Below are 18,966 nucleotides of genomic sequence, written 5' to 3'. Positions count from 1 at the left end.
AGGTCAAGGCACACTTCTCCCTATAGGCCACAAATTCTGTCAGAAAGTAGCCAGTTTGGGCTGCTTGTGGAGCTCAGACCTACTGAGATTCCTGCCAAGGCGGGCACAGCAACCCCCGGGGCACCTTCACTTAGCGGCCACACTACGTGTGGACACCAGAGACCATTTCTGGACCAGGAGGTAAGAGTGGGGTTCTCTAGATCCTTGCTACTCAAGTGTGGTGGCCTACCTGCGTGCAGCATCACATCACCTGGGAGCATGTTTGGCTGGTAGAATCTCAGGCTCCCGGCCAGGCCAACTGAATTTGAATCCACATGTTAATTCACAGGCACATTGAAGTTTGAGAAGCTTGTGTCCAGGTGGTAGCCATGAGGCTAGCGGAAGGATCTGTCTCCCAGCCCCGCCCCTCCTACTCTTGGCTCGCCTCTTAAGCAAAGCTCAGCCCTGCATTGGTCCTGCACGAAATTTCTGCAAAACCGGTGTGTGGGGAGGAGGCTTGTAGGAGCTGCCGTCGCCTGGGAGGATAGAGGATAAGCCTGAATGGATGAGCAAAAGGCAGCTTTCTCCAGCTTGGGGCTCAGCGGAGTGTAGACACTCCCCCGACCCTCCCCCGACACCTTGCTACCCTCACCCCCGGCAGCTGCTACCGCGGGCTTGCCGCCGGTTGCCACGAAAACCCGGAACAGCTGCGTGTGCTCACGGAAAGTCCTCCTAGGGGCGACGCTGGGGAGCTGGGCATGCTCAGTAGCTGGGGGAGGCTTGGGTGGAGAGTAGAAAGCTTTGGCTGCGCCTCCCACCCCCTCCCGCCGGCCCCCGCCCCCTTGCCCCTACCCAGACCATAGTAGTTGCCCGGCGTGCGCCCGGGGAGACCGGGAACATGGCGCTCCTAGCGATGTAGAAGCCGAGGCGGCGAAGGGGATGAGGCACCGCCGTTTCGCTGACAGCCAGCCACCAGGTAGGCAGGCGCGCCTGGCGGGGCTGCCAGGGTGGAGATGGGCGCGGGGAGGGGCGCTTGCGAGGATGCGCACGGCTGGGACCCGGGGCATCTTCCTTTGCCCGGAGAGGATGCGAAGCGGACATCTGTGACAGCGCGCAATTGTGCATCTCCTAGGAGATGTCAAAGGCTGGGGACCGGCTGCCTGGAAGGAAGGGATCCGGGGACCGCCCCCCGCCTCCCTCCCACACACCCACCCATGCGCTACCATCCAGCCTTGGCTCTCTCCACCGGTCAAATAAAGGATAGTTCCTTTATGCTGGGTGGGAGGGCGTGGGGGAGAACGCCGGATACCAGCATTGGGAGTGCGTTGGTCCCCCCAGACCTCTAGCAAGCCTAGCACCAGTTCTTTGTGTATAACAGCCGCACACGCCCGGGGGTGTCGCGGTGCCTGCATCTCCTGAGGAGTGTTGGACATATTGCCAGGGCAGGATTCCCGCACGGTTTTTGTCTCTTGGCAGGTATAGACTGGAAGATGCAATAGCTGAGTCCCTTTGGGGCTGTGTTTTCCTTTGTTACTTGCCTTGGTGTGTGTGTGCGCGTATGGGTGTGTGGTAGGTTGTAATGAAGAGAGAACTTCTGTTCATGGGCACGGGTGTGGGCAGAGCGTGGAAGAGGATCTAGGTTCCAAACTCTTGTCAAAATTCAGTGTTATGTGTCGTCCTCCCGTAGGGCAAACTTGAACAGTCCAGAGATGAGTGCCCAGTTTGGAGAAGCGTGTTAGCCCTTCTTGAACCCATGTTTGTATATTTGGAGCTTTAAACATGGGACACAAGTTAATTCAACATTAGATATCAATTAAGGGAATTTGAAGCATTGGGGCTATCTGTGGTGGGCTTTATAAGCCAAATTAATAAAGAAAAGAAGTTGGCACAAAGCCAGAAGTAAGTGTCATCGTGAATAGTTGATGACAGCTTAGAAGGCTGAATGCACTTTGGGGGAAATCTGGAAACCTGGCAATCCACAGAGTTCTCTCAAGAAGTAGGTCTTAGGTAACTAACTCAGGAACCTCTCACCACATCCTTTTCTCTTCTGGGGTCTGGTGGCATGTTAACACTCTTTCTTACCCGAGTCCAAATGTACTAGATGTTGCTACAATTCTATGAAATTGACACCCCATAATAACGTCTCTGTCACCATATATTTGTATATCTGTTATATTCAGCACAACTCAATGGGTTAGGAAGGGAAGGTAAATTTAGAATATGCTTTTATTTTTTGCTTTATAATTTAAAGGATGGACATCTGCGACTACAAAGTTTAGACACTTCCCTTTGTACATACAGTATTTACTTTATGGTCTCCTTAGGTAGCAAAAATGAGCCAGTATCATCAAAATGAAATGGGAAATGCTTGAGGAAAATGCATTTAAGTAAATTAAAGTCATAAATGTCCAATCTGATAGTATCTTGACTTGGAATACATATGTGCAAAGCAGAAGCACAGCTAATGGAAGCAATAGAAGTTGATGGTCTTAGAATAAAAATGTTCTATTCCTGTGTGAATGTGTTGATTGTATTAGGTCCCTGTAATTTGTTATTTTGTAAATAAATGTGAGTTTTAATTGCAGGCATTGAAAACAGTTTGGCAGTGCATCCCCTCCACTTTGTCAGTTTGCTCAAATGCTGCAAGTGTGAGAAGCTGGAGTCCTAGGGTGCGGTATCATCTTGGTGATGAGACAGACCTGAGTTTGAGCTTAGACTCTCCTGATTTTAGCTTTGTGATCTTGGGCAAGCTATTTAACTTTCCCAAGCCTCAGTTTCCCCATCTGTAAAACAAGTCTAGAAAGACTTTAGGTAAGTAAGACCTACCTAAATGGGTAGCTGTGTGGATTACTCATAACATGAACTATTAAGAAATTGGTGGTGACCACTATAAGAGAAAGGGAAATGGATGTTTATCCTGTACTGTGTGCCCTGTTTTATGCTAGTCAGGTTCAAATATGTGATCTCCTTTAATGTTCCAACTCTATTAGTTTGCTAAGGCTGTGATAACAAATTACCAAAAACTAGGTTGCTTAAAACAACAGAAATTCATTCTCTCACGGATCTGGAGGCTAGAAGTCCAAAATCAAGGTGTAGACAGGACCAAGCGCCCTCTGAAGCCTCTAGGGGAGGGTCCTTTCTTGCCTCTTCAAGCTTTTGGTAGCTGCAGGTGTTCCTTGACTTGCGATAGCATAACCGCAGTCTCTGCTTTCATGTACCGTGTTTCCCTGAAAATAAGACCTAGCCGGACCATCAGGTCTTGCATTATAGTAAAATAAGACCCAGTCTTTATAATATAATATAATATAATATAATATAATATAGTATAGTATAGTATAGTATAGTATAGTATAGTATAGTATAGTATAGTATAATATAATATAATATAATATAATATAATATAATATAATACCGGGTCTTTATTAATTTTTGCTCCAACAGACGCATTAGAGCTGATGGTCGGGTTAGGTCTTGTTTTCAGGGAAACAGGGTATCTTCACATGGCAAAGTTCCCCCTGCTTATAGGGAGGGACATCATTCATGTTGTATTAGGGCCTACCCTAATTCAGTATGACTTCATCTTAACTTGTTACATCTGCAAAGACCCTATTTCCAAATGAAGTCATATTTATAGGTTCTCGTTGGATGTAAATTTGGGGTTGAGGGGGGAACACTATTCAGTCCAGTATGCCTACATCCCTACGATAGTGTTTAATGACAACACTAATATTGTGTCAGCATACATGCAGAAGGTAGAAGTAGTATCAGTTCAAAAAATACTTTAAAGGTTATTTAATTCAGCTAACCTATTTCAGGTTTTATTTACCCAACCATGGTAGGGAAGAATGGCATTCAAGCATACCTCATTTATACAAGTGTCACTTATCTGGAAACCCAGACAATCTAGGATCTCAGTCTAGTTCAGGTAATATAGCTGACATACCCTGTCTCAAATGGATTTGTTAATGTCTCCTTCCCTTTTTGCTACCCTACCAACAGAATGCAAACAAATGACAGAAAACCAAATTAAACAACAAAAATGGCAACAGCAACAAAAACGCCCCAATCTTAACACCTTTCTAATCTTTCTTATCCTGGTAAATGGCACCACTATCCTTAGAGTTGTTTTAGCAAGAAATTCAAGAATCATCTTTGATAACTTTGGAGATTTCCTTTGCCTTCTACATCTAAAACCGTGACAAAATCTTATAAATTCTGTCTTCTACTTATATTGCTAAGTATATCTTGATAGATTCTTCTTTCCATCCCCACCATCAAACTTTAAATCGTCATCTCTCACCGGGATTATTAGTATAATTTTCTAAAAAGGCCCCTGTTTGCTTGCTTGGTCCCTCCAATCCTTCATCCAGAAAAGATAGGATCATGTCAATCCCTGCGTAAAATGTATCCACATGCTTGGGAGAGATTCCAGAGACTCTCACAGCCTTGGGTACTTGGTCTGCCTCGTCTCGGGCACCTCTTCCTCTTGCTGCTGTCACGCTGATCAGTGTGACAGTGTGTTTCTTGAATATCAGTGTGTTTCTTGAATTTCCTGTCTGTTTCTTGAATATCCCAACCACTTCTCCCTATACTTTGCCAGTCCAAGCTGTATTCATCCTTTAGGCCTCTTTGATTTCCCTTCCCCATAACCCAAATCTTCCATCAGCCTTCTACTTTTCATCCATGGCACTTGTTACCTATTTATTTGTTTGGCTATTTACTTAATGTCTGTGATGGCCATTTATTTTTTGTCTTGCATGTAGATGCTCAATGATGGCCTCTGTGATGGCCATTTATTTTGTGTCTTGCATGTAGATGCTCAATAAATGTTTGGCGAATGAGTGAAGGAATGAATACTCTTCCTCATAGCATTTTTATGTGCAATTTAAAGATCTGATTTTTTAGAACATTTTTGGTTTTTTTCAGTAGTATAAGAAGAGCAGTGTAGAACCTCATTCTGACTTCAAAAGAGTAGTATTCTTGGCTTTTAAAACTGTCTATCCTAAGAATTGGTTTTATGCAAGCAGTTAAGAATTGAGTCAAAATATTTTCTGGCAATTGAGCATTTTGTGAAAATACATCAGTCAGTCAACAAATATTTTGTAAATGTTTGTTGGACATCTATGTTTTCCATTTTAGGCCCTTAGGAAGACAATGGTGAACTAGACTTTTAGCCTTCTAGAGATTAATAATAATCAATAATAATATTATGTGTAATAATAATTAATCACATTATTTATTGAGCTTCTGTTATATGCCAGGTTCTCGTCACTCCCTATCCTTACTTGTTACTATAACTAGTCCTCCAATTTTTCTCAATAACACAGAACCCAAATCAGATGTACAACAGATATTTGGTACATATAATAATTGGTAGATTCTATTATCCTGATCTTTTAAAATAGAAAGTATGTTTATCTGGGGAGAAAGGAATCTGCTCATGCAATTGCTTTCTGAATATATCTAGGTGGGCCCTCTTCTGCTTTAAAAAATCATTCTGCCTATTGTCTCCGAGGTCAAAATAAGAGACAAATGGGTCTTTATATGAGAACAGTTTCCAGGTGTGTTTCTTTGTCTTCTACAGTAGTCAAAATTCTTCATTACCAGCTGAATTGTTTTATTTGTCTTGTTTAATCTAAGTGAGAAGTGACTTAATGTCTTTCTCATTCAGAGCTCTTTTTGGTAGTTTTGAATTGCAAGACTGAGTACCCGATGGAAATGAATGGGGTTCAACACTGGAGCACAGGTTACATTTTGGATTTCTTGAGTATCCTCAATTTCATGTCTTTTCATTATTCGCATAAAAGGTGATTTTAAAAATAAATAAAAATACCATTTAATGCACACAGTTAAGCATAACTTTTCACCTAAATAACGAAAAATCAGACATTGTGTCTTGATTTTGTTTAAAACTGGTGAATACACAATTGAGTCAGCTAAAACCTGAAGGACCTAATAAGAGATTTCAGTAAGGTGTTTGGTTATATAATACATGCTCAAAAATCAATGGCTACACAATATGCCAGTATTTACCAACTAAAAAATACAATAGAAAATGATTCTGTTCATGAATCCACAAAAATATAAATTACCTAGGAAAAAAAAGTAAATATACAGAAAATAGTTGGGAATAATGAGAAATATCTAAGGACTTAGATAGGGAACTATAAAATTTTACTTTGACATATAAAGAAGTGAACAAAACTGAAAACATTCCTTATTCTTGGGTAGAAAGGTGGATATTATGAAATGGTTATTATTCCATGATTAATTAGTTTTATTGCATTGGGATTTGGGAAAACTAGACAAATCGATACTAACTTCCATCTGGAAAAATAAATATATGACAATAGTCAAGAAAATTTTGCAAAAGAATATATATATCTTTTACAAAGATGTTAAAATCAATCACCTAGAAGATTATGTAATGACATGGAACAGCCTTTATCACAATTTTAAATGGAAATAACCAAATGTGCCACTGCATTACAATGCAGTGGTTGTGGGTTGTCTTTCCAGAAATAAAAATCAATCTGATCATTGAACCACAATCATTACAGTAGTGCAGTATATTGGTGTAAGGATCAATAAGTAACTCAGAAAGAGAACCGTGATGGAGGAAGCATTTTGAAATAGTTAGGAGTATTTGACAAAAGAGCCAAGGAAACTGGCTATGTAGAAAATATTCAACTAAGAACCTCTGTTTACATGACTCACTAGACTAAATTCCAAATAAACTGGAAAGTTCGTCCACCAAGTGAGAAACAAAGCTAGTAGAAAATATTTAACAATTTTAGAAGGACTTTTTAATATAAAATTAATGGAAAGACTCACAAAACAAAATATAGGATAGATTTGAATATACTTTAAACTTTTGTATGCAAAAAAATACAGTTTAATGCAGAAAATAATTATGGAGAAAAATGTTGACATCAAGCATGACAGAACAGTTAATATAATAATTACACTGAACTCTTGCATATCAATAAGTAGAAAATAATACCTCAGTAGAATTTTCTGCATATCTGAATAAATAAAAGGAAGAAATAAAAAGTCTAATACACATATTTAATAAATATTTTTACTATTAGTAACTGAAATGCAAATTAAAACAAAAATGAGACTTCATGTGTTTCACGTAGTAAACAAACAAAAATATGTATATATGTAAAAAATAGTACTGGCAAGGATGCAGTGAGGACATTCTAATTACTACTGGTAGAAGATCTATGTGATACAACCTTCCTAGAGAACAATTTGAAAATATTTGTGAAAAGCTTTTAAAAATTCAAATTATTTGATATAAGTGTTTCTCTGGCTTTTTATTTTAACTTATTTTAGTTTTTGCTAAGGAAGTAGATGGAGGCAAAGTTTTATGTAAAGGATTATTTATTAGAATATATTCTATAATAATAGGAAATATGAAACAACCTACATAACTGAAAATTGGGGGCTGGTTAAAGATATTTTAAGGTCCCAAAATTACAGACTATTACAAAGATGTTAAAAATCGATCACTTAGAAGATTATGTAATGACATGGAACAACCCTCATCACAATTTAAAATGGAAATAACCAAATGCGCCACTGCATTACAATGATATGTATTTTGTGAAATGGAAATATCACACAGGCATATAAAAACTGGAAGAAAAACAAAGTTAGGCAATGGCTGGGCAGTACTTTTAATTTTTTATGCCTTTCCAGATTTTTCAAAATTTAGTCAATGATAACATATTGTTTTATGAATCAGTGAAGATACACACTATTTTACAAATATGGCAGTAATACACATTTAGGTTATAATTATTCATTTATGTAACATTCATTGATTATCTCTTATGTCAGGGGCTCTGGCAGGTGTATCAGCAGTGACTCTTAGTTTGCATGCAAATGAAAGAAACTCTAACTTGAGCAAAGAGAATTTACTAGAAAGTTATCAGGTAGATTAAAGAATTGCCTGGAGTGCGTGTGTGTGTGTGTGTGTGTGTGTGTGTGTGTGCACGCGCGTGCGTGCGCGCGTGCAAAAATAAAACCAGCAACAACAACGAAAAAATTGATTGGAACCAAACTGGAAACTAGACAGCTCCAGGTCAGTTTGTATTCTTCCTACAGTTCTCATCACAAATAGGAAATATCTGTGGCTAACCAGGTAACTTAATGCTCAGGTTCATGTTGCTTTGATAGCTGTTTATAAACTTTTCCCTGAGGAAAGAAGACTTGCAAATGGAAGGAAAGAGGTAATTATTCTTCAATTGCACTAAAAACATGACAGAGAAAATCTCGTATTACCAAGACAGGCCCTTGCCCTGGACACTGCATGATAAAGAACCAGTTGCTCTGTCCTCCAACTTTTATGCACCTGTACAGCCATGCCCTTTGACACCAATCAGAGAGCCCATGTGCCACCTTGACCCCTTCAGAGGGTCCTGCTCTGCATATCTGAGACCTTGGACTTCTTGCTCTTAAGGCTCCTGGGCCCAAGGGCAGCTGAAGATAGACTGTCAATGGAGGTGTGGATGGAGTTGGGTTGTGCGGATGGTATAGTCCACACATAGTGTTGGAGGAGGCTAGGGTGGAAAGAGCAGGGGGAGGAGCAGGAGGTTGGTTCTCCATATTGTACCCTGTTCTTGGAATTCAGGTATTCTAAATTTAAGCCTGACTTCTAGGTTGTTATAGAGGCATGTTGTCAGACTAGGCATGTAATAATTTATAATTTTTAGCTTGATTTATCATATTTAAATATTTAGATATACCGTGTTTCCCCAAATTAATATAAGACCAAGTATTATATTATATTATATTCCCGGTCTTATGTTATAGTAAAATAAAACTGGGTCTTATATTAATTTTTGCTCCAAATGACGCACTAGAGCTGATGGTCTGGCCAGGTCTTATTTTTGGGGAAACATGGCATAATAATTGGACTCTATTTGTGCTTTTGCTCCCTCAACTGTTAGGATCAGGCCTGTTTGAGTAGCTATTTTAGAAGTGTAACACTCAATTTTTCACACATGCACATGTACACGCATACATTAGCTGCTTGTGCAATAGCAATATAGATTATGAGAAAAGTGGATTGCACTCCTGTGATTATAGCCAACATATTGAACAAGATGTGTTCAGCCCTCACCCAAGGATTTTACCTGTGTATCTTAATAAATTTTCATAGAGCTCTATAAACTAGGGAATTCAAGGCAAAATATCACGCAGATATGTAGAGTAGGGAAGAGTAAAACCCAGGCTCATCTGAATCCAATTGTCCATTAACACGGTGGCGTACGGCAACTCAGTGTGTAAAAAGAGAAATTTTGTTTGGAGTTCTTGAACCTCCAATACTTTTTAAAAAATCACTGGATTAATCTACCCACTTTGATTCTGAATCCTCTGATTTGGCATTTCTGTTCATGCAAATTTCCTCATGAAAAGGAAAAGTAAATGCGTTGGCTGCCTGGCTGTGTTCAGTATTATGATTACTTGAATGATCAAAGTCAAAAATCAATATTTGGTTGCTTCTATAAGAAATAAATTTAACTTACATTTTAAAACAGATGTCAGTTATGGGATTCCCTCTGCCAGTTTTCAAGGGAATTGCCATCTGTGTCATTGGTGATGAAGGTAAATTGGCAACGATGTGTGCCTTTTATTTTCCTTAAAGTTCTGGTTCATCCCCAAGCCTCCATTACCCTACTGTTAAACTGAGTTAAGATGATTTTATCCAATTATTGGTTCCATCACTATTTTAAAAATAAATTACAGGGGGGTGGGCGAGAGGGCTCACTCACTCACACCTTCAGTCCCAAATACAAGATCTATGATAAAGTTGTTACAGGAGTTTCGGTATTTCTTGCCTATGCAGTGAAGAATCAGAGGTCAGCAAGCTGATTAGTATGCAGGCAGCCCGTTTATTAGGGATACTTTCTCAGGGAAGAGAATGGGCCTAGCTGAGGTGGGGGCGGGAGAGAGAGAGAGAGAGCGAGAGAGACAGAGAGAGAGACAGAGAGAGAGAGACAGAGAGACAGAGAGAGACAGAGACAGAGAGGTAGACAGAGAAAGGGAGAGCAAGCACGAGCACCGGAGCCAGAGAGCCCTTGTCCCGAGGACTTACAGTTTGTTGGGTGGGCTGAGGGAGTCACTTACTGATTTGGCGGAAGAAGTGGTGCATGTTCTTCCACGGGAAGGCATGACGTAAGATGGGTAGAGGTCCGTTGACTCAGATCCTTATCTTTCTCCAGACCACGTCTCCTCATCTGTTGTAAAAACAGATACTTGGCTGGAGGAAGTTAATCAAAGCCAGTTATGAGCTTTTTCTATAGGACCCCTCTCTCGCCCCTCCTCCTCCTCCTACATTTTCTTACTTCAACCTAACAGAGTCAACAACTGTTAGCTTCACTTTTCAATTCAACTTCAAATTCCAGGTTGACATACTATTTAAGAAACTCTTTAGCTGTTTTCTGGATGGAACTTGATCTCTTTGCTTCTAAGCTTGACTATTTGAATTATACAGATGGATGGATGTGTAAAACACTGATTTTCTAGCTAATTGTTCTTAACTGTCAACTTGTTTCTCTCTTGCCTAATTTAGCTCCAATGCACTTTACTGACCTAGGAAGAGAACTTCCTGAAAGGGAAGATTAGAAAACTTATACTTCATTTATTTAAAAGAAAGCTTCTTCCTCCGTAGTAAGAACAGTTACTATGAGGGTATGATTTAACCTCTAAAAATATAAACACGGATAGAGGAGGGAGGGTTCAAGGAAAACAAAGTCTTACAGAAACTGAAGTTAGAGCTTTCCTCATCTGTGTAGTTTTTAGGACAATGTTTTCTCTTCTTTCGGTTTTAGAGAGATTGGAAAAAAAACAAAAGGAATTTTCCAATAATATTTACTCGTAAATAACAACTATTCATGACTTGAGTTAAATAGTAGTTTGTTTTACCCTTTTATGAGAGTTTTTGAGATAACCACTACCTCCAAATTCTGGTCTATCTTCTTTCTACTTAAAGTAGACTCCACTCTCCCTTCTCACAGCCAAGGACTAACTAAATCTCATCAACTTAAAACTTTTTTGTGGGGCGACCGGATGGCTCAGTTGGTTAGAACGCGAGCCCTAAGCAACAGGGTTGCCGGTTTGATTTCCACATGGGCCAGTGAGTTGCACCCTCCACAACTACATCGTGTTCCACTGAAAATAAGACCAGGTCTTATATTAAGGTTTGCTCCAAAAGACGCATTAGGGCTTATGTTCAGGGGATGTTATCCTGAAATATCATGCTAGGGCTTATTTTCCAATCTGGTCTTATTTTCGGGGAAACACAGTAGATTGAAGACAACGAACTGCCGCTGGGCTTCTGGAGGGACAGCCAGATGGCTCAGCTGGTTAGAGCAGGAGCCCTTGGCAGAAAGGTTGCCAGTTTACTTTCCACAAGGGGTAGTGCACCCCCTGCAACTAAGATTGAAAATGGCGACTGGACTTGGAGCTGAGCTGCGCCCTCCACAACTAGATTGAAGGACAACTACTTGGAGCTGATAGGCCCTGGAGGGACACACTGTTCCCCAAAATTTCCCCAATAAAATGAAAAAAAAAAAAAAAAAAAAAAAAACAAAACAAAACAAAACAAAAAAACTAAAATCTTTCTTGCATATGCCCTTCCCTGTCCCCGCTGTCACTCCTCTTGACATCTCTCAACTAGAGTTTGTGTCAACGTCTTCTCTGTTCTTTTTGTCTTCATTCCCATCCTCAAATGAACATCTGATTATCTGACCATCACCTTCTTATTGTAAACTTCCTATGCAGCTACAATTCCCTCCCCCACCTCCGCTCAGAATTCTCCCACATGGTTCTGGATTATCCATCTCAAAGCATTAATAAATAATGTTTTTTCAACGTTTATTTTTTTACTTGACTCCCTTTTTGTATTAGACTGAGAACTCTTCTAAAGTACATATCTAGTCTCTTCATCTCTGTATCCCCAGCACTTAGCTTTATGCATACATATGTCAGATCTTTAATAAGTGTTTGTGGATAACTGGATGTTACCTAAGCTGAGAAATGAGTCCAGATGCAAAAAGGTAATGCCATAGTTTAAAATTCTGGAATGGAACCTAACAATGATCTAAGCTATTTTCTTAAAAAAAAAAAAAAAAAGAAGTTTCACACTAATGTTCACTTTTACTTCCTATCAATGAAAGACACGTGGCAGAAAAGATTAATTCTCTCTGTTTCTGGTTACAGACAAAAATTCTAATATTGGCTAGGAGTACAATAGATATTCTGAATACACTGAAAAGAAAGTAATGAAGTAAACAATAAGCTAAGAGCAAGTTTTTCAACTATAAAGTAAATAAACTGAGCTTCTTGAAAAACGTTAAGAATGATTATTTGATTACTAGATGAAACTTAGACCTACTGCTCTGTTGTGCCAAACCTGGTATGAATATGCTTGGTTGGTGATGTGACCCCTGCTTAAACATCAGTTGATTTTTTTTTTTATACCGAAAGCTGGGGTTTTATTCAATTCTGCGCAAGTCTTTGGCACCACTTGTTTCCATAGTAACAGATGCCCTAAAAAATGAGAAAAACTGGGAAGGCTTGGGAGAGAAATGAATCAAAGTAAGTGGTCCAAGCAAGGGGGTCCAAGCAAGGGTGACAACCAGAAGGGATTTTTAAAGGCAACATATAGATATTCTCAATGAAAGAAGCCACTGTCCTTACTTTAACTTGGATTCCCGTGGTGGATACCTGTACTGGCATATTAGCAGTCTACACTGGTTGAAAGAAACACTTGCCACCTAGAGCCCACTAACAACTAGGAATCAAAGAACAATTGGAGACTTTCACTATTTGTGAAATATAGTTGAGCCATCCTTTCAAAACTGGGAGGTGGAGGAGAACACAGAATTCTAGTATGTACTAACATTTGATAATGTTGATTTTAGAGCCCCTTCCAGTCTTGTGGGCTAGATGTGTTCTGTGTGGCATACATAGTGTGAAATTTCACCAGAAAAACCAGATTTATGGCTTCTCTTTTTTTAAAAACATCATATATACACAAATAAGAAATTTGGCAACACTGACGATGTTTCCTCATGGCAACCGTCCACTTTGGCTGAGTAGCGGCTGCCTCCACCATAGGTAGGTAATGGAGTCTTCACTTTGCCACAGTCCCCATCACTCCCTACTTTTTATTATCAGGCCATTTTACATGTGTATATTACCCCCTTGGTCCCTGAAGGCTTTTGAATTTGTAATCTTTGGATTAGAATCTTTGGTTCTATGGTTTTAGATCATTTTATCCTTATATATTGTTCCTTTTCAAAATCTCATTTCCTGAACATATGAGCCAACTTATTTAATAATTTAAATATAAGGCAAACAGCATTTTAGAAAGGTGCATTTTTAGAATTCTGTGCTAGAAAAAAATATCTACCATTAAGCCTCCTGTGCTGGTATGAAGTTTATTTAAAATGATTGAGTTTAGGGATATTTGTTGGGGATATTTGCATTGTTAGGCTTCAGCAACTAACTTTTTCAATATTTTTTCAACATTAGATGATTACAGAGAATTTCCTCTTGTGTTTCATTTGAATTAAAATGAAATTGAAAAAGAAATCACACGGTCTTGAGCTTGCTAGAGGTAGGAATTATCAGAACACAAATGGATGCTATCATATTTCATATGATATTGTTATCTGGAAAGTATGAAATATTCAGAATGCAAATATGCCCTTAGAAATGAAGTAGAACTTTATAAATGATATACGTTCTATAGCATGGCTAGGAAAATCTCAAAATCAATATTGGAATTACCCAGGGTAACTGAGAATAATGATATCACCGTACCTTACTATAAAGTAATGAAAACCAAATGAGACAGAAAATTCTAGAGGAGTGAGAGAAGATTTTAGGAAGTAGTTTCCAATCTTTTTTTTCCAGACCTCAATTTTATTTATTTATTTATTTATTTATTTTTAAGATTTTATTGGGGAAGGGGAACAAGACTTTACTGGGTAACAGTGTGTACTTCCAGGACTCTTTTCCAAGTCAAGTTGTTGGCCTTTCAATCTTAGTTGTGGAGGGCGCAGCTCAGCTCCAGGTCCAGTTGCCGTTGCTAGTTGCAGGGGGCGCTGCCCGCCATCCCTTGTGGGAGTTGAACTGGCAACCTTGTGGTTGAGAGCCCACTGGCCCATGTGGGAATCGAACTGGCAGCCTTCGGAGTTAGGAGCATGGAGCTCCAACCGCCTGAGCCACTGGGCCGGCCCCTCAATTTTATTTTAAACACAGAGCACAGCCCATCCATTGACCTTTTCGGCCAGGGTATGCTATGACTGTAGCTGTCCCTATAAAGCAGAACTTTTGGTTCAAGTTAATCCCTTAACTAATAAGATTAAAATAAAGGTTATTGGAGCTATCAGGGTGGTATCTGCCTGCTTCTGCTTTGTCCTTGGAGAGGCTAGATAAAACGTAGGAAACATACTACAATGATCATTACCAGCTAGTCATTCATTCCTTCAGCAGACACTCCTTGCAGACCACTGTGTTTATTTGGGGTGGCACTTAAGCACAGAGAGGCACACCAGTGAACATAAATAAAAATCCCTCTTATGCCAGGAGACACAGACAGTAAACAATACGTAATAAGTACATGTATAGAATGTCAGATCTGTGTTTTGAAAAAATAAAATGGTTCGTAAGGGGATCAGAAGTGCTAAGATGGTGGCACGAAAGGGTGAAGTTTTAATTAGGGGGGTTAGGACATGCCTCATTGAGAAGGTGACATTTGAAGGAGGGGAGGGAGCTGCCTGTGTAGAACTACCCACTGATAGACCTGAGCAAGCATCATAGGCAGAGAGAACCCAGTGCAAAAGCATCAAGGTGGAACACCTGTCTTGTTTGCGGAAGTGCAAGGAGGCCAATGTGATTCAAACAACATGAGGAGGACAGCAGAAGGAGACACGGTCAGGGAGGTGAGGGGTCAGAACCAGTAGGCAGAGATAACACCTTGGCCTTTGAAAGATGGGGAACTATTGGAGAGGTTTGAGCAGAGGACAGGATCTGACATAGTTTATAAGAGTTACTTTGGCTTCTCTGTTGAGAGGGGGAAAGTATGAAAGCGGGGAGCAGGAGGACATTGCAATAATTCAGGTGAGAGATGATGATGCATTGAGCAGGCTTGTAGTGGGGAAAGTGGTGAGCAGTGAACCAGGTTTCATATATTTTGAAGGTAGTTTTCCTTTAGGATTAGGTATGGGTTATGAGAGAAAGGTATTTGGTCTGAGCAACCAGAAGAATGGAAGTGCCTTCAGCTAAGAACGGGAAGACACTGGGAGAAGTAAGTTTCTAGGGGAAAAAATCAGAAGTTTCGTTTTGGATATTAGACATCCAGTGGATGTGTACTTCCAGTGGAGTCGTTGAGTATCTGTGTCCTGGCAGCTGGAAGTTAGTACTAGGCATCTGGGGAACACTAACGGAGCTTGCTATCCATACCTGTTGTTCCCTTAGCATGTTCCCGCAAAATCCTTCAGAAGTTGTAAAAACCCTATCTTCTGCTAGCTAACTGTGAGTGTATTAATTGGATCATCTGTTAGTGTAGAAAAGGATCATACCTTATGTTCAATGGGTAAAAGGGCATTGAGCCTGAGTAAGTTGCACTCAAAGTCATTTCCAAACGAATGAGATAATGTAACCATAGGTGCTGTATTGGAGTCTTAGATAATTAAGCATGAAGCTGTTAAATGCATCTAATATTGAAAAATGGGACAGAAGTAAGGCTACAATTGACCTTGTGATGAAGCACAGGATGAAATATTCCCCAGGAGTAAATCATTTACCCATGTAATGCAATTACATTCTTTTAGGGCACTGGTGGACCAGTTGGTAAGCCATCTCCTTGGAGGCATTAATGGAACTAACTCTGTGTCCCAAATACAGAGGTTTTTGAATAACGTCATTGTTTTGTTATAACATTAATGAGAAAAAAAAATCAATTCCTGTCTGGGGCCACTCTCTGTGTGAATTTTCTCCTGATGCTCCAGTTTCCTCCCACATCCCAAAGATGTGCATGTGAGGTGAATTGACATGGTTAAGTTGTAGTCCCAGTATGAATGAATGTGGAAGTGGGTGTGAGTACACTCAGTTATGAAAGGGCGTCCTGTCCAGGGCTGGGTCCCACCTCCTACTCTGACCTGTCGGGATAGGCTCCAGCCACCAGCCACCTGCCACTTTCCACATGAACTGGAATCAACAGGTTGGAAAAGAATTATCTTACTTGTTTTTATTAATCTTTCTTAAATGTTTATATAGCTCACTTTTATTTCAGTGTTTAAATTAATGGTGTTTTGGGTCTTTAGAAGTTTGTTGATGTTTTTGTGACTAGAAATATGCTGTGGGAACTTAACTCTTGTTTATATCATTTAGTCTGATAAAATTGGTTTTATTACCTGTCACTATACATAAAGTCACAGTTTCCAAGAACCTATCGGTGATGTTAAGTGAGGACTTACTGTAGTGTGGTTCATGCCATTATCATTTTTAGGAACAGATACTATGAAAGTAGGGAAAGTTGGAGAAAATGTAATAAAAGTTAGATCTATTGGCATGAATAATAAAAATGATTTTAATTAGTCGAAACCTTGCTAGAAACCCAAGCTAAAAATAATTTTCAGTAGAGAAAGAAGAGTGTGTAACATGTATGCTGAGGGCAGAGAGACAAGTCTTAGTCATATTTATATGTGTGTATACAGTAAATGTTAGTGAATTTTAACTGGGTATTGAAATGTACTTGATTGACAAGAAGTGAGGAGGGGATATTGGGCAGGCTGTAGTGGGTTTTCAAAAATAACCCAGATGGTTCCCATGAAGAGAATGTATGAGTTGAGGTTGTTTAGGATAGTAGGGAAAGTGTTTTAAAATTGGCCATCTGCCTCAAAGAATTATGGAGCAAGAAGGTGATCCAAAGTTGATGAGGTCACTCAGGATCTCCAGGAGGCTATTCAGGCTCAGCAAGCCCCAAATCATTGAGCACTTAAAATAATAGCTGTTAAGCCTTGGACTTGAGATGTGGGTTTAAGAAATGCATCATCATTAGTATAGCATGAAGCCCTCTAGATTTTTTTCCACACCAGACAACTGGTGCTGGAGTTTCGTACCTGGAATGGTAGAAATATTCCTTTCATAATTTTTGGTGTTCCTAAAGGAATCATGATAAGAAATTTGGGGAGCGCTATATGAACCAGAAGAAGAGTGGTCTTGAGTGGCTTTGGATCATCCACACTGAGCCGTTCTTTACCATCTTTAGTTGCTTTCATTGTTGAAGCTGAGTGTTACAGTTTTGCCCTGCCTTAGTCAGAACTTCAGGGCTCACCATTCAATTCCTTAATATTCAGGACCTCAGTGTTGTGAAACTTCAGGGAACACTGTTCACATCTGGTACATATAAATGGTGTGTTGGAGTGCTGTAGTCCACAGCCTAAATGGCCTCCTTCGGTGATTCTGCTCGTATTGTCATTCATTTGGTCCAAACTTTGTGAGATGGAGTACCATACCTTGTAATTATGTGTGTTTTCTGTTCTCCTTCTCCCTTTCTTCCCTCTGGACTATAAGAGGCTTGAGGGAAGAAGCTAGATTTTATATACTTACGAGTATAATAAAACATCTCACATGACACCCTTCACGTAGAGTTGCTCAGTAAATCTTTACTAAATACCCGAGTGAGTAATAATACTGGGGCTTGCTGAGACTTGACTATGTGTTAAGCTCTGTATAAAATATTTTACCTGTTTACATTCCTTAGTCCAAAGAGTGACCCAATGGAGGAACACATTTCCTTCTTTCCCCTTTGAGGATGTTGAGCTGGTGAGCAGAAGGTGAATGAGTGAAAATAGTGAGTGGAGACAATTCTTTCAAGAAGTTTGATCTGAAGGCCTGAAAGAGTTAAGAATAGAAGGTATAACTGAAATAGGATGTTGAGTTGAGGGGGAGAATTTTATATAGCGGCGGATGAACTTGAGCATGTTTAAATATTGATTCAGTTTTGAGTAGGAGGATGGAATGTGTAGTTGGGAGAGCTGATGACTGACATCATTCAGAGATGAACCCAGAGGACAGACACAGGGAGGAATAGGCAGGAAGTCTGCTCTCCTGGAATAGGAGTAAAGGGGAGAATGAGGTAGATTCAGGGAAACTTGGTGGGAAGCTAAAAGTTCCTTGTGAAAACTTTCTTTCTATCTTTGAAGAAGGAGGCAAAGTTATCCAATTTAAGGAGGAAGGTTGTGGTTGTCACGGCAATAGTTATGGTAGTTTGAAAGTGAGTGGAGAAGGTATGAAATGGTCTCCGCAGAAATTCAAAGAGACTGAGTGAGTTGATTAGAGACCCTAGCATTTCCACCAGTTTGTATTAATGAAACCATGGCTGTAAATTAAAACTCTAAGTACACTTTTTTTTTTTTTTTTGTATCTACTAGAAAAAAAGAAGTTTCGCCCAATTTAATTAGCATCTAAAGTTAAAGAAGAGAGGCCTTTGCACATAGGGGAAATTTGAATTTTATCAAATGCATATAAAGAAAATACGCTTTCCTTCTCCTGATTTCTACCTCTTGATTTGTTCTCATGAAAGTTGGTATTAGGAGGAGAAAATACTACGTGTATCTCCTATAGACTAAAGTTGTATTTGCAGCCAGGTGCTGTGGGAAGAGGAGAGTGGGTGAGTGTCTTCAACAGGATTCTTTTGCTTGAAAGAGACTAAACTCAGAGAGATCTAGCTTGAAGTGTACCAAAGCAAACTAGGAAATTATTCACCTGTAGAACTAAAAAGTCCAAAAATACAGCTGGATCAGGAGCTCAAAAATATTATCTTGGTGCCATTTCTTTCCCATCTCTTCACTCTGCATATTTCTGTGTGGGCTTCATTCTTATTCTCAGGCAGGTTCTCCCATTTTTATGGCAAGATGCTCCACCCACCCCTTCTAGGTTTAGATCCTACTAATTTAA

At 39.7% G+C, this 18,966-nt stretch overlaps 1 protein-coding gene across 1 annotated transcript in view; it reads left to right on the top strand.

Moving 5' to 3' along the window:
• Window positions 1-491: 491 nt before the first annotated feature.
• Window positions 492-18,966, top strand: part of PAK5 (p21 (RAC1) activated kinase 5) — a 292,513-nt gene continuing 274,038 nt past the window's right edge. Inside the window, exon 1 of the mRNA XM_019734919.3 lies at window positions 492-955. The gene's annotated coding sequence lies outside the window, so the exon portion shown is untranslated. The remainder of the gene's footprint in view (window positions 956-18,966) is intronic.

Source organism: Rhinolophus sinicus, chromosome 13, assembly GCF_057876585.1.
Source record: "Rhinolophus sinicus isolate RSI-liver-muscle chromosome 13, RSI-T2T, whole genome shotgun sequence".
Taxonomy (NCBI): Eukaryota; Metazoa; Chordata; class Mammalia; order Chiroptera; family Rhinolophidae; genus Rhinolophus; species Rhinolophus sinicus.
This window is presented reverse-complemented; position numbering and strand designations above follow the sequence as displayed.